Genomic DNA, 23461 nt, shown 5'->3' on the forward strand with positions numbered 1-23461 from the left:
AGCCCCACGCAACGGAGTTCCACTGTCTTCTTCTTGGTGGCCAATTCTTCCACTAAGAAGTGAGACTAATTTTCACAAAGCTCTCAAAATTCAAAGAGCTTGGTTAAACCTTTTTCCCAGAATAACAAGGCTCTTGGCTCTGTACTTACATAAGCGTTCAGTAATTTAGTGGTTCTTGGCACAGCAAGAAGAAACTACTTTGCTTTAAGGTAACTTCCCGTTCTTGCTTACATATCAAATAGCTGGCAGCCCAGGCAATATGGTGAGACCTCGTCTCTATAAAAAGTACAAAGAAAATTGCCAGGCATGATGGCGTGCACTTGTAGTCCCAGCTGCTTGGGGGACTGAGGTGGGAGGAGGATGGCTTGAGTCCAGGAGGTCGAGACTGCAGTGAGCTGAGATCATGCCACTGCACTCCAGTCTGGATGACAAAGTGAGCCCCTGTCTCCAAAAAAAAAAAAAAAGAAAAAAAGAAAGCTGGATTTCTTTCTCACTAAGGGAGACAGGGAAAAACCACTAATTTCTGGAGGGACACTCCTTAATTAGGGCATTCTACAACATATGTAAGATTATATTTAAGACTATGATAAGAATGGGTTAGATTAGGAGTTAAGTTAGATTGGGAGTTAAGAAACAGCAGCTCATGGCTAAGGTGCCAGCTGTAGTCAATTGAACTTTCATGCCTTCCATGTTCACAGTGATCCAGGGATGTTCTTCCTGCAGGCTCATAGGCGGTCCCCAGGGCTGCCACGTGTCCTAGACAAGATGTATGAGGAAAGTAGGGCACATATTCCAAAATAAGAGTTATTAGTTTTTTTATTGTTGATATTTTATATTTTCTTTGAAGTAGCTCTTACTCTTGGAGCAAATACCAGTCTGGTTCCACTGGGACTTCACCCTGATTCAGAGTTTTCTCTTAAATCCTCAGTTCTAGGCATTCCACAGTAAGTGGATATGTCTGCAGCTCCAACTTGTTTGCGAACATGCTGGAAGATTCATAGAGCCACTTTAAATCCCTAGGTCCATAGATGCAGGTATCTCGCTGATAGTGACCTGCAAGTAAACGAGAAGACATCAAGAGAAACCAAGTGAAACAATAACCAAACAAAAACATCTTGCATCTGGAGAGAGAAAGCGTTCTGGATTCTTTCAGCTCTCTGAGATGAGTGTTTGTGGTGTAAGATACGCTGCTTCACTTGCAAATGAATCTCTCAACTGCATTTATTTGCAAAAGCAGCAAGGGTGAGTCTGAAATAGAATTTTGTGGGTGAATGCAAGTTTCAAGCTGACAAGTTGTAGAAATTTATAGCACGAATTCATTCAGTAAATATGACAATGGTTATTCCTACTACCAGGTGACACTTCAGATTTGCAAGATGAATCAGGCATCTGATCACATCTGGAGAGGCATATATAAGGAAAAGAGAATTTCCCCAAATACTGAAGTACAGAATAAAATATGCTACATGCCCCAGAAACCTATGGAGTACTGTGGAAGTTAGGTCAAGGAGTACAAATAAAGGCCTACATGAGGTAGTAAGTTTTTTTAAAAAAATTGTCTCAAATTATACTTTAGTTTCCTAAGCATCTTTGCATAGCCAATAAGTGAGAATTTGGATGACTAAGCACACGTGGTCTTACACAGAAGACAGCACTATCATGCTATGTGTATATGTATCATGCTATGTGTATGGTTGCAAGTTTAGGAAATGAAGTATCTCTCTTCTCCTAATGACTCTAGTCAGTACATCCTTCCCAAAGAATCCTCTCCACTCCACATAGCCCCTTCTCACTGACTGCCTCCTCTGTCCAACTCCAAGCTGGAACTAGAAGCCACACACTTCTCCCTCCCTCCCACAATGCTTCACCTTCACAGCAACCTGGAGTGCCCCAGAAACCATGCTGGGAAGCCTGACCTCAAAATGCCATGCCCTCTTCTTTTCCTTGTTTTATCATATTGCTTCTTTAGCTGCTATCCTGCCCTTAGGGGGAAGCTGAGACCCAAAGGGTTCACGGGGTGTGACCACGCAATGGTGGTGGGGGATGGTTCAGGGTTGGCGGGCACAGGGTTGAAGAGGGACATTATGTTCTTGTGTGTCGAAAGGACCCTGTACATGGACAGTAGGGAAGAATTGTAAGCCCTGCATGGTGTGGTTAGAGGCGTGGCTTTAGAAGATGACTCTGACTTTGGCAGGAGTGTAAAGGAAGGATTTAAAGGATAAAGATGACTTCTACTGACAGGCACACGGTGAATTTACGTGCACAACGAGAGACATCAACAGTAGGAAGGGGCTGGGTGAGCTGAACTGGAGAAAGGAGAAAGGTAGCAAGGCACAGGAGCTTTCACTGGCACCACGGGTGCAGGTCAGAGAAAGGAGGCAAGGTTAGAAGTGACATCAATTGGCGTAAGGGAGAGGAAAACACTGGGTTAGTTTTGCTTCCGATGAAGTAAAGTTGTAGGAAGAGATGTGGGCACACAGACACATCCACATACTGCAGTGTGGCCCATCTCAGTGTTCTAAATGCAAAGCTGGCCTAGGGGGCATGCCATCAGTGTTCTCTCCTAGAAAACAGGCGGCTGCTATGTTTCAGAGCATGGTTTCCCAAACTGCGATCTGTGAAACATGAGAGTTAAGAGAAAGACATGAACGAGATGAACTACTAAAAATAGGGGTGGTGGTTCTATGGTCAGATAAGTTGGAAAAAGATTGCATGTTGCTCCCCGTATCACCAGATGAATGGCTCTGAAATTTCTGCATTATTTTCTCAGCGTTTCCCAAATGGATTGGGCCATACCTTTTCTCATCACATCCTTGCAGAGTCTGGTGTTACAGAGTGTGATGTTCCAACTTCATGTACTGCAGGGGTGTCCTACAGATGGGGGCTGTTTTCCCAACTATTTAACCGCTAGTCTGCAGTGAGAAAATGAAGAAATTGGGCAGATAGGGGAACTTTTATAACGATCTGACAGTACCGCAACATCCAGGCAGCATTTTGGTTTTTTTAAAAATTAATTCTTTTCATTATATTTTATAATAATGTTGCACAACTGACTGGAAAGAAAAAACTGGCTCTTCACATATGGGTAAGAAGCACTTTTAAAAAAAGCAATGACTTAAAGACATTGTTCTCATAGATTTTTTTTTTTTTTGGAGACAGAGTCTCGCTGTCTTGGCCAGTCTGGAGTACAGTGGTACGATCTCGGCTCACTGCAACCTCCACCTCCCAGGTTCAAGTGATTCTCCTGCTTCAGTCTCCCAAGTAGCTGGGATTACAGACATGTGCCACTATGCCCAGCTAATTTTTGTATTTTTAGTAGAGATGGGGTTTACCATGTTGGCCAGGCTAGTCTCAAACTCCCAACCTTGGGTGATTCGCCTGCCTCGGCCTCCCAAAGTGCTGGGATTACAGGCGTGAGCTACTGTGCTGGCCTTGTTCTCAGACATTTGAATCTCATGGATTAGAAATACTAAGAAGATTAACAAATATATAATGGCCAACTTTTTGTTTTGCCATTTAATTAAGTGACTTCCATCATCTATTTCTAAATACGGTATTTTAACATACATACAAAAGAGGAAGGACTTAATTTCAAATAAAGGACGGTCCTTTAAACTTCGGAAACATGGCTTTTTAAAAAACTTGCTACATTGTCCCTTTTTCTCATTTTGCCGCGGTTCAGTGAGGATTTTATCACGCAGCAGCATTCTTCATAGACTAGGCTGTGAAAATGACTCCAAGAAAAATGAGTTCTCAGCTGCTGGGTCCAAAAGGAAGAGAGAGGGGAAGTGAGGAGGGGCTTTCAAACAGACTCTTTCCCTGAAGGCACCAAGAACAAAACCAGAGCAAATCTCTCCGCGGTTCACAAACAGGAGGTCATTTTCACACCCGTCTATATATTAAGATGACTCATGAACTAAGACTACACCAAAGAATTTTGTAACTTGTTCCACATCAAGCAAATATGTGTGTGTGTGAGCAGGGAAGGCTAGTCAAATGCTACCATGTGCAGTGTGTTCCTAGGACTTGGAGGGCTTTCTGCTTTCCATCTAGCTATTACTGCAGGAGGCAGAGACTTAAGGGAGGCAGGTTGCAGTGACAAAGCCCTAGGCTCCAAGTCAGATGGCCATGTTCTGCTCCTGGTCCTGCCTCTCACTGGCACCTCACGGGCTTGTCATTTTCTTTCTCAGAGCCTCAGTTTCCCTATCTATAAAATGAGGAGGATTTTAAAGCTCTAAATCTATAAGATGAAATAATTACTGCAAATCTACTGGCATGTTTTGAGGGCTATTAATTCTTGACCACTCGCATTATGACCGAGGCACAATCATTTCTGTGATCATTCCAGACAGATACTGTCATTCTTTCATTCCCTCTCTTTATTCTAATGGTGAAAATGGAAGTTCCAATAGAGAAGAAAAAAGGAGAAAGTGTTACCATGACAGGCTATGTGCATAGTTTCCTGAAAAATCCACTTCGCAGCTCTAAGACTTGCAGCTGAGATTTCTTGGTTTATGGATCCAGGGGCATCTACAGTGTTCGTGAGGAGAGAGACAGAAGTGGTTGGAATCAGTCAGGGAATTGTGGAGGGTCCCTAAACAAGCCGTGTTCTTCCTGCAGGACTTGGGAATTTGTCTATTTGTTCCCTTTGCTGTTGGCCCAACCATGGACTCTTTTTCTTGAGACACCAACGAACCAATAAAACAAACCATTAGGGAACCACCTATTCCTTGATCCACCTCCGTGAATCTTTTACTTAATGAGACACGGAAATCGAATGCATTAAAGACTTAATTTTTAGAATGTAACATATTAGCCTTTAAATATGATTTAATATGTATAATAAGGATTCAAACATACAAACTACTTAGCTGAATTTCTAAAACACATTACAGGAAAAGTATTTCCTTGTGACGGGTGTTCTCAAAGGCTAGCATACCTCAGAATCACCTGGGCTTGAAAACGCAGATGGCTACCCCTCCCTGCAGAGTTTCTGATTCTGCGGGTCTGGGGAAGGGCCAGATAATTTCATTTCCAAGTTTCCAGTGCTGACTGCTCCAGGAACCATACTTTGAGAACTGCAGACGTACAAGAAACTATACTTTTTGATGATGATCTTAGAATGCCCCTTTTGGGCTGAGCATGGTGGCTCACACCTGTAATCCTAGCATTTTGGGAGACCTAGGTGGGAGGATCATTTTTGCCTAGGAGTAGGAGATCAGCCTGGGCAATATAGCAAGATCCCATCTCTATTTTTTATTTTATTTTATTTTATTTATTTATTTATTTATTTTTTAAGACAGAGTCTCACTCTGTCGCCCAGTCTGGAGGGCAGTGGTGCAATCTCAGCTCATTGCAACCTCCGCCTCCCCGCTTTAAGCAATTCTGCCTCAGCTCTTGAGTAGCTGGGATTATAGGCGTGCACTCTGCAGGGAGGGGTAGCCAATAATTTTCCTGTAATGTGTTTTAGAAATTCAGCTAAGTGGTTTGTGTGTTTGAATCCTTATGATAGATATTAAATCATATTTAAAGGCTAATATGTTATATTCTAAAAATTAAGTCTTTAATGCATTCAATATCCATGTCTCATTAAGTAAAAGATTCATGGAGGTGGATCAAGGAATAAATGGTTCCCCAGTGGTTTGTTTTGGTGTTCACTGGTGTTCAGTAATAGCCTGGCCAACATGGAGAAACCGTGTCTCCACTAAATACAAAAACTTAGCCGGGCATAGTGGTGCATGCATATAATCCCAGCTACTTGGGAGGCTGAAGCAGGAGAATCACTTAAGCCTGGGAGGTGGAGGTTGCAGTGAGCCCAGATTGTGCCACTGTGCTCTGGCCTGGGCGACAAGAGCAAAACTCTGTCTAAAAAATAATTAATTAATTAATTAATTTTAAAAAGCATGTTTTATACTTATTTTGTAGAGGAAGCGAAGAGATCCCAACATTCTTCCACTCCATCTTCCCAAAACATAGGTGGAATTGAGGAGATTGGTCCTATAGGGTTTTCTTTTAATTATAATTTACTCTTCAATAGTGTGGATTTGAACTGAGTGGATCCACTTATACCAGAAATTTTTTCAACCAAAGGTCGATGGAAAATACAGTATTTGTGGGATGTGAAATCCACATATAGGAAGGGCTGACTTTTCCTATACTGAGCTCCTTAGGGTGTAGCAGGACAAGCCGCAGACAAAACTCCTCAGACACCGAAATAAAGAAGGAAGGGGTTTATTTGGCCAGGGGCATCGGCAAGACTTCTGTCTCAAGAGCCGAGCTCCCCGAGTGAGCAATTCCTGTCCCTTTTAAGGGTTCACAACTCTAAGGGGGTGCGTGTGAGGGGATAGTGATTGATTGAGCAAGCAGGGGGTACGTGACTGGAGGCTGCATGCACCGGTAATTAGATCGGAACAAAACAGGATGGGGATTTTCATAGTGCATTCCTATACAATGTCTGTAATCTATAAATAACAGAACCAATTAGGTCAGGGGTCCATCTTTAACTACCAGGCCCAGGGTGCGGCGCCGGGCTGTCTGCCTGTGGATTTCATTTCTGCCTTTTAGTTTTTACTTCTTCTTTCTTTAGAGGCAGAAATTGGGCATAAGACAATATGTGGGGGTCCTGGAAACAATCCCCCCATATACTGAAGGACAACTATATAGTTTCACATAAATACTAAATCTGCCACTTCACCATCTCCTTCTTCTTTCCTGGTGTTTCCCTTGGTGGCAACTGTGAAACAGTCTGGACTAGCATCCAGCTCCTCCTCATCCCACAATTTTTAATAAAGACAGTCCTCTCTTATTGATTTGTAGTTGGCCACTTTATATAAAAAGATGATTAAATCTGTATCAGTTACATAAACTGAACATTTTTTTCCCCACCTTGTCTTTTATCTCGAACATTTCTTGTTTAAATTGTTTATATGTATTTTGTGTTAGTGGGATCTTTCCCCATTATATTTCTTGGTGATTATTATAAGAAAGCTGTTGAATGTCTTATGTTTTAGTTCCTTCCTATCTTTTTAGGAAGTCACACAAAGATGGAAAGAAATAAGAAATCCCAGGTGACTCAGCGATTGCCCAGACCTCTGACCAACTCTCAGACACCACTTTGGTCAGTCTCTGACTCTGCTGAAAAAAGTGAGTGTTCTGTGGACTATGTGCAAAGGAGCCGCAGACCTTGAAGAAGAGAGGGAATTTGTATCATAATATTCTGGTGTCTTGCCATAATTACAACTAGAAGGAAGGCTGCTTGGAGGGCATCTCTGTACTTCTTTGCACTATTAGTGAATGGATCTGTCTAGTCTAAATATCTAGAATAGATAGCCCACAGATTTAGGGAAAATGCAGTTCGTTTTTATAGGATTCTGTTACAGCTTCTGGACAACATTTTCAGAATGGAGGAGCCTAGATAGATGACATAATCTGGTCTTTGTAGCTAACCACACTGTGTCTCTTTTCTAGGCCACAGGTTATATGAGAGAGAGTGCTCTTAAGCATGTGGTCCTGGCACCTCCTGCCTCAACAGGAGCATGCAGAGTCAGGGTCCATTAGCAAACAAGTGCCCATAACAATGAAGACAAAAGCCTAGGGCATGATTTTAAGAAAGATAGCCCAAGAGGAATGCGAGGTTCTAAAGAACAAGAATCAAACAACATTGTGACCAATGACTCCAAAAAGAAATTAGACACAGGGGCTATTTGATCATCTGTGTTCTAAAATGGTAGAGACAGATGGCATAAAAATAAAAATAAATAGCATGAACTCATGTAAGTATTGGGAGCAAATTATGGTCGTAAATGAACTAAGGCTTGTGGCAATTGAAAGGAAAACAGAAAGGGCACTTCAGTTATGTTTAATAGAAAGAGATGAAATAATAGACAAAGTTTAAAAAGTCAATGACTCCAAAAGAGCCAAGCAATCTTTAAAAAGGACAAAAATGAGGAACTCACACTTACTGATCTAAAAACCTACCATAAAGCTACAGTAATCAAGACAATGTGGTATTGACATAACAGTACCGATGACATAGATCAAGCCCATCCAACCCGTGGCCCATGGTGGCTTTGAATGCAGCCCAACATAAATTTGTAAACTTTCTAAAAGACATGAGTTTTTCTGCAATTTTTTATTTATTTATTTATTTATTTATTTATTTATTTATTTATTTATTTTTTAGCTCATCAGCTATCGTTGGTGTTAGTGTATTTTCTGTGTGGCCCAAGACAGTTCTTCCACTGTGGCCCAGGAAGCCAAAAGATTAGACACCCCGATATAGATAACTATGGTCAATTGATTTTCAACAAGGTTTCCATGGCAATTTGAGGCAGGAAAGAATAGTCTTTTCAACAAATAACACAGAAATAACTGAATATCCACATAAAAAAGAATGAATTGGGATCTCTACCTCATATCTTTAACAAAAATTAAGTCGAAATGGATCAAAGATCTAAATACAAGAGTTAACAGTAAAACTCACAGAAGAAAACGTAGGAGTAAATAAATCTTTATGACCTTGGGTTAAGCAATAGTTTCTTAGATAGGACACCAAAAATGCAAGTGACAAAATAAAAAATTTGACTTCATCAAAGTTAACAACTTCTGTGCTTCAAAAGATACAATTAAGAAAAGACAAGCCAGGCGCAGTGGCTCATGCCTGTAATCCCAGCATTTTGGGAAGCTGAGATCATCTGAGGTCAGGAGTTCGAGACCAGCCCTGGCCAACATGGTGAAACCTTGCCTCTACTAAAAATACAAAAAATTAGCTGGGCGTGGTGGCCCGTGACTGTAATCTCAACTACTTGGGAGGCTGAGGCAAGAGAATTGCTTGAACCCAAGGAGGCAGAGGTTGCAGTGAGCTGAGATCATGCCACTATACTCCAGCCTGGGCCACAGAGCAAGACTCTGTCTCCAGGAAAAAAAAAAAAGAAAAGAAAAGAAGACAACCCACAGAATGAAAGACAGTATTTGCACATCATATATCTGATAAAGGGCTTGTATCCAGAATATATAAAGAACTCTTACAATTCAATAATAAGACAAATAACCCAATTGAAAAATGGGCAAAGCATTTCTGCTGAGTAGATACACAAATGGCAAATAAACACATAAACAGATGCTTGACATAATTAGTTATCAGGGAAATTTAAATCAAAGCCACAATGAGTTATCAATTTACATCCACTAGGATGGCTAGAATTAAAAAGTCAGATAATAGCAAGTGTTGACAAGGATGTAGAGAAATTGAAATCCTCGTGCATTGCTAGTGGGAATGTAAAATGGTACAGCCACTTTAGAAAACAGTCTGGCAATTCCTCAATTAAGCAAGAATATGACCCAGAAATTCTGCTCCTAGGTGTATACCTAAAAGAAATGAAAGCAATTATGTCCACACAAACATTTTTACATAAATGTTTATAGTAGCATTATTCATACTAGCTTAAAAGTGGAAACAATTCAAATGTCTATCAACTATTGAATGGACAAACAAAACGTGATATACAATGAAATATTATTTAGCCATTAAAAATGTAGTACTGATACATGTTACAATATGGATGTACCTTGAAAATATTATGCTAAGTGAAAGAAGCCAGTTTTTAAAGGTCACATATTATATAATCCTATTTATATGAAAATCCAGAATAGAGAAATCTCTAGAACAGAAATTAATCTAGTGCTTGTTTAAGGCTGGGAGATAGGGACGGGAATGAGGAAAGAGGAGAGGGGAGAGAAGAATAGAATGATAGCTAAAGGGCACGAAGTTTCTTTCTGAGGTGATGAAAATGTTCTAAACACATTGTGCTGATGGTTGCACTTATGTGTGAATATGCCTGAGGCCACTGAACTATGCACTCCAAATTGTATTCACCCTTTCCATTTTCACCTTTACCTTATCTTGTCAAAGAGTGGTCAGTAGTTAACTAGTATACCTTTTTTTTTTTTTTTTTTTTTAACAGAGTTTCGTCTTGTCACCCAGGCTGAAGTGCAGTGGCACAATCTCGGCTCAATGCAACCTCCGCCTCCTGGATCCCAGTGATTCTCCTGCCTCAGCCTCCTGAGTAGCTGGAATTATAGGTGTCTGCCACCATGCCCAGCTAATTTTTGTATTTTTTAGTAGAGATGGGTTTTTGCCATGTTGGCCAGGCTGGTCTTGAACTCCTCACCTCAGGTGATCCACCCTCCTCGGCCTCCCAAAGTGCTGGGATTATAGACATGAGCCACTATGCCCAGCCTAGTATACCTTGAAGATCCTTTTTGGCAGCAAAGCAATCCACATATTCCTCTTTTCTTATGGTGATATAATGTGGAATTGAATAGACTTTAATTTTTATGGCAACGGAGGAGTCTTTACTATTTACTATTACTAACAGTAATAGTTTTTACTATTTAGTAACTAATTACTAAATAGTAAAGGAAAGTATAATTTTGTATTCAAAAATTAAAATCAATGCATTACCAGGGTTTATATTCAATATACCATTGCTAAGTCTGGCTTGCCAATCTTGTGAAGCTCCTATTGCACACACACATGAATGGATCTCATTGGAACTCCATAGGGTACTTTGTTATCAGTGTAGTGCTGAGTTGGTGTTTTCAATTGCTTTTCTTGTTTTTAAATTATTATTATTAGACTTACAATTTAATTTGTTATAGCGTGATTTGCTGACACTAACCCTAGACTGCAGAGGTGTATGTTTGGCGTAGCAATATTTGGGTCTAGAATGTTTCAATGTAAGGCATCTATCACTTAAGGTAAAGCACATGTTTTCCTAAAACTTACTTGTACAGTCCCACTTCATTGGTGATATGTGATGCCTAAATCTGCTATTTGAATAACTTGCATCACACTCTTAGAGTAAGAGTAACACTGTTTCTGTATTAACGATTTATGTGCGGGTTTATTGTGTATCAGGCCAGGACTAGGGTCAAGTGATGAGGCATTCACTCTCAGGGTTATGTGAGTGCTGATCCTGAATGTGAACACCTTCTTGAGTTTTATACTCCAGGTGTTTCACATGTCTCATCCTAATCTTGACCCTGTGGTCCCTTACAAAATCCCTATATGTAAGGTCATAAAGAAATAAGTCATTCAAGGCTGGGTGCGGTGGCTCACGTCTGTAATCCCAGCACTTTGGGAGGCCAAGGTGGATGGATCACCTGAGGCCGGGAGTTCGAGACCAGCCTAGCCAACATGGTGGAACCTCATCTCTACTAGAAAATACTAAAAATACAAAAAAAAAAAAAAAAAAATTAGTCAGGTGTGGTGGCGTGCACCTGTAATCCCAGCTACTCTGGAGGCTAAGGCAGGAGAATGGCTTGAACCCAGGAGGCGGAAGTTTCAGTGAGCCAAGATCATGCCATTGCTCTCCAGCCTGGGTGACAAGAGCGAGACTCCATCTCAAAAACAAACAAACAACAAACAAAACCAGCCACTGAGTTTTTGGTAATCTCTTACAGCAGCCATATGAAACTAATACACATCCTGAGATAAATGAACATTTTAAGTGTTGTTTTTTGGCTTTTATATACTGTAGCTTGGTGGGCTAGATGGTGGGGTCTGGCTTTACTATTTGAGGTGGGAACAGCACTTCCAGAATCCCCACTTGTTCTGATGAGCAGAACAAGTTGCTTTCAGGTGGAAAGACTCCAGGGCTTGGCCGGGCGCGGTGGCTCAAGCCTGTAATCCCAGCACTTTGGGAGGCCGAGGCGGGCGGATCACAAGGTCAGGAGATCGAGACCACGGTGAAACCCCGTCTCTACTAAAAATACAAAAAATTAGCCGGGCGCGGTGGCGGGCGCCTGTAGTCCCAGCTACTCAGGAGGCTGAGGCAGGAGAATGGCGGGAACCTGGGAGGCGGAGCTTGCAGTGAGCCGAGATCGCGCCACTGCACTCCAGCCTGGGCAACAGCGTGAGACTCCGTCTCAAAAAAAAAAAAAAAAAAAAAGACTCCAGGGCCCCCCTTGGTGCTGCAGTGCCAGCTGTGATGCTACAGTTGCTGCCCCCAAAGCTGTTAACTGGATATTGTTGCTGAAACTCAAGGCCACGTGGAAAGATGTGTCTATTCTGGTGGGAGCCAGAGTTCACTGCCACCTTCCGAAGCCCAGTACCTCTATTTGAATGTAAGAGGACCTATCAAAAAAATTTAGAAAACCATTTTCAATAGCTAAAGAAAAATTTGAATCTTCTGATTAAAAGTACCCTTTTTTTTTTTTTTTTTTTAACTTGAGGTGGAGTCTTTCTATGTTGCCCAGGCTGGTCTTGAACTTCTGGACTCAAATTATCCTCCCACCTCAGCCTCCTGAGCAGCTGGTATTATAGGCATGTGCCATTGAGCCTGGCTTGGAAAGTACCTATTGAGTGCCAGACAGTTAATTTTTAAAAGAAATCCACACATTAGATACTTTCTCATAAAATTTCAAGTCTTCAAAGTCAAAGAAAAAAAAGATCCTAAAAGATTATATAGTGAATAGATTATCTAGAAAGGAAAGAGATCTAATTAGTAACAGAGTCATTAGTGACATTTGATACAAAAAGTGATCAGAGCAAAGTTCCAAGGGAGATTATCTTAAATTCAGAATTATGTACCCAACAAATCTATCATTCAAGAGTGAAAACAAATGTAAGAACTCAAATAGTGTACACTACTTTCAGAACATTTATTAATAATTACCAAAAGATGTACTCTAATTGTATAAAATATTAATTTAAGAAAGAGACAAATGGAATATAAGAAAACATAGCAAGCAGAGAAATAAGTTAAACTCATAATTAAGTGTAAGTAGTTGTTGATAACATTACTTTGATGCTCATGGTAATTGTGAAGAAATTGCCTAACAATTGCCTAAAAAGATTAGATAAATCTGGTGTATTCTCTCTTCCTGCCCTAATTTCTACTTTTGATAGAAAAGGTCTTTCTCTTTCAACTCTTATAGCTTTTTTCTTTTTCTTGCCTTATTGAGCTGGCTACAGTTTCCTTTAAAATGTTGAATATGAAAGTGGTAATGTCATCCTTATTACTTTAAATAAAATACTTCTGATATTTCATCTTTAAGAATGACATGTTTGGGCTGGGCACAGTGGCTCATGCCTGTAATCCCAGCACTTTGGGAGGTCGAGACGGGTGGATCACAAGGTCAGGAGATCAAGACCATCCTGGCTAACACAGTGAAACCCCGTCTATACTAAAAATACAAAAAAAAAATAGCTGGGTGTGGTAGCAGGCACCTGTAGTCCCAGCTACTCAGGAGGCTGAGACAGGAGAATGGCGTGAACCCAGGGGGTGGAGCTTGCAGTGAGCCAAGATCGAGCCGCTGCATTCCAGCCTGGGCAACAGAGCGAGACTCCATCTCAAAAAAAAAAAAAAAAAAGGAATAACATGTTTGCAGTAGATTTTTGGTAGGTAGTTATACATCCAACTTATCCGTGAGTTTCCTCATTTAGCCTCTTCTCCTTTGCTTCTTTGGAACCAAACCAGGTCCATAGACATTCTTTCTGTCAGTTCAGACATTGTTATTGCACTGCTATAAAAAGAAGCCAGGACTCGTGCTTTTGTTCCTCTAAGAGTGTCCTCTCACCTTGAAGAAATCGACTTTGTTGGCTCTTTCTGAGATTTGTGGAAATCAATATCCCCTGCCTGCTTCTTCCCACATGCAACACTGTGATCTTTGCTGCTTTGGAAGCTCCTTCACATACTTCGTGGTTTACAGTTTCCATTTCTTCTAGTTTCAATAAAGTTAGAGTTTGTAGTTCTCATTTTCCTTATGGCTTTTGGATATTATCCACTGAAGGGGATTGCTAACTTTTTATTGACATCATCCAGTAAAAATCACAGCCAAATTCTTATCAGAACCTTACAGGCTAATCCTAGTACTAATTGGCAAGTGCAAGGACCAAAAATAGCCAAGAACATTTTGAGCATAATAACTGAAATGATGCTATTGCTATTAGAAAAATAGACTAATGGAAGATAATAGCTTAGAAACTGACCCAAGGAACTTAGACTGAGAAGGAAATGGCACTAAAAATCAGCACTATTCAATAAATGGTACTGGAAACATTAGCTATCCAGATGGAGAAAGATAATATTAGATGTATTGCTTTTGCTGCCCCCCACAAATAATTTTCAGATATATCAAAATGGTAAATCAAAACCAGAAAAACCATTAATAGAAAATATGGGAGAATATTTTTATGGTCTCAGGGTAGGGAAGGATTTCTTAGAGAAGGCTTAAAATATATAGACCATTATAGTACCAGGAAGGCTGGAGTAACAAGGGAGGACGTGCAAGCTGGGTGTGGTGTCTCATGCCTGTAATCCCAGCACTTTGGGGGGTCAAGGCAGGAAGATTGCTTGAGACCAGGAGTTCAAGACCACTCTGAGCTACATAGGGAGACCCTGTCTTTTCAAAAAATAAAAATAAAATTAGCCCAGTATGGTGGCACACACCTGTGGTCTCAGCTAGTCGGGAGGCTGAGGCAGGAGAATTGCTTGAGCTCAGGAGGTTGAGGCTGCAGTGAGCTGTAATTGCACTACTGCATTCCAGACTGAGCAACAGAGTAAGAAGCTGTCCACCCTGCTGCCCCACAAAGAAAGAAAGAAACTAAGGAAGGAAGGAAGGAGAAAGAAAAAAAAGAAAGGAAAGGAAAGGAAAGAAAGAAAGAAAGAAAGAAAGAAAGAAAGAAAGAAAGAAAGAAAGAAAGAAAGAAAGAAAGAAAGAAAGAAAGAAGAGAGAGAGAGAGAGAGAGAGAGAAAGAAAGAAAGAAAGAAAGAAAGAAAGAAAGAAAGAAAGAAAGAAAGAAAGAAAGAAGAAAGAAGAGAAGAAGAAGAAGGAGGAGGAGGGAAGGAAGGAAGGAAGGAGGAAGGAAGGAAGGAAGGAAGGAAGGAAGGAAGGAAGGAAGGAAGGAAGGAAGGAAGGAAGGAAAGAAAGAAAAGGTGAGAGACCCAAGGTGAGGAGGGAGGGACAAGAGTTGGGCAGACCCTGTGGCAACCTGCAGGCTTTAATGAGTTAAAGACTTTTTGGCAAAGTGGCAAAAGTGCTTGAAGCAGGAAAGTAATCCTATCACATCTGTGTTTTTAAATATTAAGTTGCAATAGGTTGCAAGGGGACGGGGAGATATTAGGAGACCACTCAGGAAGCAGTTGCTATAGAGCAAATGATGAAGATGGCATGGTTTGGAATGACTGCGGAGTGAATGGTAAGAAGAGAATGGTTACAAGAAATAGACAGGCTGTGGGCTCAGCAGAACCTGGTGCTTGTTTGGATTTGTGGAGTGAGGGAGGAGTTGGGGTCATTCTGGGATATGCTTATTTTAAGGACCCAGTGAGACACCCAAGAGGAGAGGTTGGGAAACCAGTTGGGCATGTGTGTTTGGAACTTTTAAAATGTATTCGAGCTCCAGGTTTAAATTTGGAATTATTGTGTGTAGATAGTAATTAAGGTTGTAAGGGTGACAAGAACACCCAGAGCAAGGCATAAACTCTGATCCTTGGGCTGGCCATATGTTTCTGTATAGCCCACAAGCTAAGAATTGTCTTTGTATGTTTGAATGGTTAGGGGAAAAATCAAAAGAATAATAATATTTTCTGACATGTGTTAATTATATGAAATTCAAATTTTGTGTCTATAAATCAAGTTTTATTGGAACATGGCCACACCCATTCATTTGGCAGCTTTCAAGCTGAGATGGTTTGAAAGTTTAGTGGCTGTGACAGAGACCTAGAGATAGTATAGTCTGCATAGCCTAAAATATTCACTGTGTGGCCCTTTTACAGACACTCTGCTGACCCCTGACTTAGACGAAGGCCAAAGCATGATAAGTGAATAGGGCTTTAGGCCACTTTCTGATAAGTGTCCGTATCTGTGGTTTATTAAAGGATAATGAACTGACAAAAGAAGCTAAGAAGCTGCCAGAGAATTAGGAGAACCAGGCGTGGCTCAAGGGTGACCAGTTGATTTATTGACACAGAGGTCATTAATGTCCTTTGGAGGTTATTTGAAAGAAGAGGTCAAGGGAGGAAGAGTGACAGAATGGAGATGAGGTAGGTTGAGGAGCAAGGCATATACAAAGAATAGAAGGAATTGGAGATGGCAGCTGTTGACCACTCCTTCCATAACTGTGGCTGGATGAGAGGAGATGAAGTGTCTTGAGGAACATAAAGGCCTAAGGCAGACTAATTTATCTTTTATTTTTATTAAGATGGAAGAGACTTGAATATATCGAAAGGCAAAAAGAAAGAAGCCATTAGAATAGAATAGGATGAAGATTTAGAAGAGAAAGGATCATCGTTTGTACAAGTTTCCTGAGAAAGAAGTTTCCTTGAACATGGGTAGGTTTTGCTTATTTCAAGATGTGCATAAATAGATTCTTTCTCACCGGGTGCAGTGACTCATACCTGTAATCCCAGCACTTTGGGAGGCCGAGGTGGGTGGATCACTTGAGGTCAGGAGTTTGAGACCAGCCTGGCTGACACGGTGAAACCCCGTTTGTACTAAAAATACAAAAATTAGCCCAGCATAGTGGCACATGACTGTAGTCACAGCTACTTGGGAGACTGAGACACAAGAATCGCTTGAACCCAAGAGGCAGAGGTTGCAGTGAGCCAAGATTGTGCCATTGCACTCCAGCCTGGGGATCTGAGCAAGACTTCGCCTCCCAGAAAAAAAAAAGGATTATTTTTCTTAGCCTACAAATTTTTTTTAACCAATCCCATCACCCTTGTTTCTTCTGGTCCAACGTTCCATTTGCCCCTCAGATTTCTTTTGTCGTTCCCTTAATGAGGCCCAATTGTCTCACCCTATCCCCACCAATCTAAATTAGACCTCAATAGTCTGAATAAATGAGGAGATGCAGAGCGCAAATAAGGAAATATTTTGGCCAGGCTCAGTGGCTCATGTCTGTAATTCTGACACTTTGGGTGGCCGAGGTGGGAGAATTGCTTGAGACCAGGAGTTTAAGACCAGCCTGGGCAACACAGTGAGGCCCTGTCTCTACTAAAGGGGGAAAAAAAAAAAGAAAAAAAAATACATGTATAAAATATTTGTATTATAAATATTATATAATACAAATATATAATACATTTAATATTTATATATTATATAATATGCAAATATATAATATGTATTAGATATAATATTTGCATTATAATATATAGTTATTTTACACACACACTAGATATGTAAAATAAAATCACTATCACCGCGTGGTGGTGCACACTTGCAGTCTTAACTATTCAGGAAGCCGAGGTGGGAGGATCGCTTGAGCTCAGGAGTTAGAAGTTGCAGTGAGCTGTGATTGTACTACTGTATTGGGTGACACTCTGGGTGACAGAACGAGACCCTCTCTCAAAAAAAAAGAAAAAGAAATATTTTGACCTTGAATGGAAGGATTTTTCTCTGTTGTTACAAGAAGAAAGAATGTATACAAATTCAGACAGCTGAGGGAGTTTCCATCTGTATTCTCTGTTTTGTGTTGCTATAACAGAATACTACAGATGGTAATTGATAAACAACAGAAGTTTATTAAGCTCACAGTTCTGGAAGCTGGGAAGTCAGAGATCAAGGGGTTGCATTTGCTGAGGAACTTTATGCTGCACCATCCCATGGTGGAACACAGAAAGGCAAGAGAGGGTGGAACTCACTTTTATAACCAACCCACTCTCAAGATAACTAACCCACGCCCATGATAATGACATTAATCCACTCATGATGGCAGAGCCCTCCTGACCTAATCACCTTTTATTAGGCCCCACCTCCCAACACTATTGCATTGGAGATTAGGTTTCTAGCACATGAACTTTGGGGAACACAATATAATCATAGCACCATCTGTTTGTCTGTATTTGCTCTGTGAATTGGGAGGCAAGACCATTTGTAGAAAGTGAGATTGGTAGGGGAAGCTGGAAGTTTGAGAAGAGTGGAGAAAGTCTGAAGTAGTTGTTGCTGGTAGTGAAAATGTGTGATGATCAGATCGTCATAGCAAAAGCCTGGCTGGAATTGAGGGCCCAGTTGAAGCGGTAGGTTGAGAACATACAGAGATAACATTCTGCTTGGTTGTGCAATTTCTGTGCTAATACTCAGCCGTCTAAACATAGAGATGATGGATATCTGGATTCGTTAGACTGTGGATTTCCAGATGGGTACAACCCAAAAGACAAAGGGGCAAAAACAATGTTTGCAAAAAGACAGATTGACAGTAAGTATTATGAATGGCAAAGAAAAAGAAGCTAGGAAGAGATGAATGGAGAAGGGGAAGGTCAAGGGAGTAAAATGTGTGAAAAAGGGGAAGTGATAGTTAGTTATGCAACCTGCAAGGGGATGAAGGAAGTGGTTAGATTAAATCATATTGGGGCAATGGGCAGGTTTGGGGGATGTTTGTAAAAGTTTATTTTAACATGATAACGTCCTTCCACTAGCAAAGAAATGTCAGGTTGTTTTGGAAATGGAAAAATTGTCTATGTCATCATGAGATGGGGCCAGAAGTACTTGCTTCATATCAAGTAGTTTGGTTTGAATCTTCGTTTCACTGCGTGTTGGCTGTGTGACAATGTCTGCTTCTATAAAAGGAAAAATCATCACAGGGCCTGTATCTCTGGGAATGTCAGGATGATTAACTGAGACAGTCTTTAGAAAGCACTTAGCACAGTGCCTGGCACATACTAAGAAGTCAATAAATGTTAATTATTGATGTTGCTGATGTATTACAGGTTGAATCTGTAATGCTTGGCACCAGAAGTGTTTCATATTTTGGATTTTTTCAGATGTTGGAATATTTGCGTGATGCTTACCGGTTGAGCATCCCAAATCCAAAATCTGAAGTCCTAAATGTGCCAGCGAGTATTTCCTTTGAACATCATGTTAATGCTCAAAAAATTTCAGGTTTTGGAGCATTTTGGATTTGGGGTGCTCAACCTATACATGGAACCAAATCATTATCTCAAGTTTATTTGTGTGTGTGTGAGATGAGGACTCACTCTATCACCCAGTCTGGGGTGCAGTGGCACGATCTCAGCTCACCGCAACCTCTGCCTCCCAGGCTGAAGCCATCCCTGCCTTCTCAGCCTCCTGAGTAGCTGGGACTACAGGCACACACATCCATGCCCAGCTAATCAAGTCCTTTCATCTAACAACAATTGTGAGCCTCAAAAGTGACTCTTTTGTACATATTCAGCTGATCCTGAGTAACTCTGATTTCTCTTGGAATATAAACATGAATTCTATGGAAGTCACATGGATCTCGTAGTTAATAGTTACTACAAACATGGCCCCAAAGCCTTGTGACCAGCGCTGCTATAGTCTGTGAAATATTGGATTGTAAATTTTTTCTTATAAACAAGATTGCTAGCACAAAACTGAATTTAATATTTTAAACATTTAAATATAATTTAATATACTAATAAAAAGAACTGGAAAAGATACTACTTATTCATATTGTTATTCAAATGTTTACTGTTGCCTGTAAGGGAGTACTACATACAGTACTCAATAGGGAACATTTAATTCAACCATGTATAAGGAATTAAGGGCACTGAATATGACTGACCCTTTTCTTTTTTTTTTTTTTTTTTTTTTTTGAGACAGAGTCTCGCTCTGTCACCCAGGCTGGAGTGCAGTGGCCGGATCTCAGCTCACTGCAAGCTCCGCCTCCCGGGTTTACGCCATTCTCCTGCCTCAGCCTCCCGAGTAGCTGGGACTGCAGGCTCCCGCCACCTCGCCCGGCTAGTTTTTTTGTATTTTTTAGTAGAGACGGGGTTTCACGGGGTTAGCCAGGATGGTCTCGATCTCCTGACCTCGTGATCCGCCCGTCTCGGCCTCCCAAAGTGCTGGGATTACAAGCTTGAGCCACCGCGCCCGGCTGACTGACCCTTTTCTAAAAGGATTCCCAACCTGGATATGAAGAGAAATAGACATTAGATAAACTGTCAGAAATCCAGTCACAGAGGAGAAATAAAAGTGATAAGGGAGTAGAAGGGAAGAAGGATTAATTCTGCCTGGGACAGTCAGGTAAATGAATCTCTGTCCTTAGATCTGTTTATTTTAAGCCTACTCAAATATCTCAGTGGCTTCTTCCTGGCCAGGGCAGTGTGGCATGAATGGAGAGGAAGGATCTGATCCAAGAAATGCTCCTGGTTTAGAAACTAAAAGGAATGTGGGAGTCATTGAAAAGGGAAGAATGCAGGATGTTTCAGAAGATTCTGCCTTGAATGAAGACAGATGAACAGAGGAGGGTGAGAAGGTTGAGACTGTGCCTGAGTTCTATTCAGACAGCAGTTGAAAGAAATGCCTCTGGACTGGGTATGGTGGCTCGTTCCTGTAATCCCAACACTTTGGGAGGCTGAGGGAAGGTGGATCACTTGAGGTCCAGAGTTCAAGACCAGCCTGGGCAACATAGTGAGACCGCATCTTCACAAAAGTAAAAAAATTAGCCAAGCATGGTGGTGTGTGCACCTGTAGCCCCAGCTAGTTGAGAGGCTGAAGTGGGAGGATTAGTTGAGCTGGGAAGGTTGAGGCTGCGATCCTGCCACTGCACTCCAGCTGGGGTGACAGAATGAGACCCTGCCTCAAAAAAACAAAACAAAACAGAGAGAAAAGAGTGCATCTGCTGAAGCCAGTTATTAATTGTAGTCACCTAAAAGTGAGACAGACATTATATGCATTCTGATCCCACACAGCATGAAGCTCTCAGCACAGTCGTCTTCCCTCCTAGCCAATTAAACTGTAATTCAATCAAGGTTTTACATCTAATTTCCAGTCTATGGAATATATATGGGATAGAGAAACAAGTTAAAACAAGAAGGCAGTCAGCCACATCTCAAATGTGGGATGTTCTACAAGGCAAAAGATCTATTCTAGAAGAAAGGAAAGAAAGATTTAAGAGACATTATGAACATATTCAGTGAGTGATCCTTATTTCAATAAACCAACTGTATAACATTTTTTAGACAACTCGAGAAATCAGAATTTAAATTGGTTATTCAATTACAGATGGTTCCTGACTTACAATGGTTTGACTTATGATTTTTAGATTTTAGGATGGTGCAAAAGCAATCCACATTCAGTGGAAACCATACTTTGAGTGGCCATGCAACTATTCTATTTTTTATCTCCAGTACAGTATTCAATAGATTACATGACATACTCAACATTTTATTATAAAATAGACTTTGTGTTAGATGATTTTGTAAGTGTTCTGAATATGCTTAAGGTGAGCTAGTTATGATATATTCGGCAGGTTAGGTGTATTAAATGCAGTTTTGACTTAAAATATTTTCAACTTACAATGGGTTTATCAAGATGCAACCCAATTGTAAGTTGAGGGGCATCTATATATTAAAGAGCTATTGTTAATTTTGTTATAGGTGTTATCAGCATTATGTTGGGTGATAAATGTCTATTTTTTTCTTTTGAGATGCACACTAAAATATTTAGGGGTGAAATGACATAGTGGCTTGGATTTGCTTTAAAATATTGCAGTTAAAAAATGTGGAGAACCATAAACAAAACAAGTATGGCATTATATGGATGACTGTGAAAGTTGATTGATAGGCTTATGGAGGTTTGTTGTACTATATTTTTGAAATATGTTTGGAGGTTTTATATTAAAATATTAAAAATAAATTGCATCAGAAAAAAAAATATGTATTGGGAAATGAGGAGAGAAGATGGGGCTAGTGATAGAAACAAAGATTTGAAAAGCTGTCCCAAGGCAAAGTACTTGGTGTGCATGATATACTGGTACTGTTTAACGTGGACAGCTGCAGCTTTATAGACCCCATCAGGGTGACACTGAAGGACAGTGGAGAAAGAAAATTCTCAAGCCAGGCACGGTGGCCAGTGCTTCCTCAATGGGCCCATGAACAAAGTGGCTATGGTGGCAGAGATGGAAGCTATGTATGAGCTTGATAGTATGGACTTTCCATTACCAAGGCTGACCTGGCCAATGCTACTGAGTGCCTAATCTGCTAACAGCAGAGACCAACACTGAGTACTGAAATGGCAGTTTTCTAAGGGGACCAGTCAGCTATCAGGTGGCAGGTTCATTATGCTGGCCCTCATTCATCATCGAAGGAATGGAGATTTGTTTTCACTAGCATAGACACACATTCTAAATGTGGATGTGACTTCCCTACCCACAGTCGTCCTGCTAGCACCACTATCCATGGACTAACAGAATAACTTGTTTTTTTGTTTTCTTTTCTTGAGACAGAGTCTTGCTCTGTCACCCAGGCTGGAGTGCAGTGGTGAGATCTCAGTTCACTGCAACCTTCACCTCCTGGGTTCAAGAGATTCCCCTGCCTCAGTCTCCTGAGTAGCTGGGATTACAGGCACCCACCACCATGCCTGGCTAATTTTCATATTTTTAGTAGAGACAGGGTTTCACCATGTTGACCAGGCTAGCCTGGTCTCGAACTCCTGACCTCAGGTGATCCACCTGCCTCAGCCTCCCAAAGTGCTGGGATTACAGGCTTGAGCCATCGTGCTCGGCCTCAGAAAATGACTTATTTGTGATCAAGTCACTCTGTTCAATGTTAAGAAAACTCATTCTGATCCTTCTTATCAAGGAACTCATTTGATACAAAGAAAGCATGTCAGTTGGCTCATGTCCATAGAATTAACAATTCTCAACACATATCTCATCAACTGGAAGTGTCTGGCCTTGTTGAAATCTGTAATCGCTTACTGAAGGCTCAGTTCTAGAACCAGTTGGGAGACAACTCCCTGAAAGAATAGATCTTTCTCTTTCCAAAGTAGACTACCAAATGTATGACTTGAAGTACTGCTTATTGGAGGATTTTCCTTCACCACTGTCCTTGGGTGCCATATATACTTTGTCTAAGGATACAGTACGTGTTTTGAACCAGAGACCACTCGTATGGTGCTATCTTCTCTATAACTAGAACACAAGGGTCTGGGAATGAAGGACTGAAAGTAGGAGTGGCTCATAAAAACCCATGCACAGAATTTTGCTTCCTATTCTTATACCTTTGGGCTCTGCTGATCTGAAGATCTTAGTTTCCAAGGAGGCAAGTGTGGTCACCAGGAGGCACAACAGTGGAGCCATCGAATGCAAAGATGATGTTGCTACTTGGCCATTCTGAACTGCTCACACCACTTAACCAACAGGGAGAAGAAGTAAGTTTCACTCTACTGGCTGGAGTGATTGATCCAAATCTTCAAGAGGAAAATGCATACTCAGCGGAGGCAAAGGGGCTATGGAATTCTCTGGCAGGAGGATCTCTTAGTACTTCCATGCTTAATAGTAAAGAGGTTTTTTGGTTTTTTTTTTTTTTTTTGAGATGGAGTCTGGCTCTGTCACCCAGGCTGGAGTGTGGTAGTGCAATCTTGGCTCACTGTAACCTCCGCCTCCCAGGTTCACGCGATTTTCCTGCCTCAGCCTCCTGAGTTTACAGGCGTGCTACCATGCGCGGCTAATTTTTGTATTTTTAGTAGAGACAAA

The 23461-nt window shown here is 40.9% G+C and overlaps 1 long non-coding RNA gene across 2 annotated transcripts in view; it reads right to left on the bottom strand.

Moving 5' to 3' along the window:
- Positions 1-798: 798 nt before the first annotated feature.
- Positions 799-23461, bottom strand: part of LOC105482412 (uncharacterized) — a 28339-nt gene continuing 5676 nt past the window's right edge. For both annotated transcript variants that reach the window (XR_011624038.1, XR_011624037.1), the window contains 3 exons: positions 4438-4530; positions 2797-2912; positions 799-1053 (listed from right to left, as the gene is read on the bottom strand). This is a non-coding gene — a long non-coding RNA (uncharacterized lncRNA). The remainder of the gene's footprint in view (positions 1054-2796; positions 2913-4437; positions 4531-23461) is intronic.

This window comes from Macaca nemestrina, chromosome 5, assembly GCF_043159975.1.
Source record: "Macaca nemestrina isolate mMacNem1 chromosome 5, mMacNem.hap1, whole genome shotgun sequence".
NCBI classification, from domain to species: domain Eukaryota; kingdom Metazoa; phylum Chordata; class Mammalia; order Primates; family Cercopithecidae; genus Macaca; species Macaca nemestrina.